At 61.8% G+C, this 369-nt stretch overlaps 1 protein-coding gene across 1 annotated transcript in view; it reads left to right on the top strand.

The window, feature by feature from the left end:
• Positions 1-369, top strand: part of LOC102387048 (kallikrein-15-like) — a 6,125-nt gene that overhangs the window by 885 nt on the left and 4,871 nt on the right. The gene's annotated exons all lie outside the window — the stretch shown is intronic.

Below are 369 nucleotides of genomic sequence, written 5' to 3'. Positions count from 1 at the left end.
TGGGGATGGAAGGACAGATAGGTGGAGAGATGGAGGGAGTGTGCAAGGATGGATGGATAGACAGAGGGGCTAGGGGGTGATCAGATAGGCAGACAGATAACACAGGAAGGAAGGAAGGAAAGAAGGGTGTGTAGATGGGCAGAGAGATGGATAGGGTGTGTGGGAGTAAAGGGAGGGGGTGGACGGATGGATGGAGTGGGGTACGGAGACAGACAGGCAGGCCAGGCGTGTGGGGATATCTGGCCGGGGCAGAGGGCATACGGACGGACCGATGAGCAGCGCTGAGGGTGGCTGCGTGGACAGAGGGGTGGGGGGGGCATGTGGGGGGGGGGTCAGTGGCTGGTGAGGGGCAGGGTGTAGGGCAGCGGG

Source organism: Alligator sinensis, unplaced genomic scaffold (assembly GCF_000455745.1).
Source record: "Alligator sinensis unplaced genomic scaffold, ASM45574v1 scaffold850_1, whole genome shotgun sequence".
NCBI classification, from domain to species: domain Eukaryota; kingdom Metazoa; phylum Chordata; order Crocodylia; family Alligatoridae; genus Alligator; species Alligator sinensis.
Note: the sequence above shows the minus strand (reverse complement) of the source record. Positions and strands in the feature narration are given on the sequence as shown.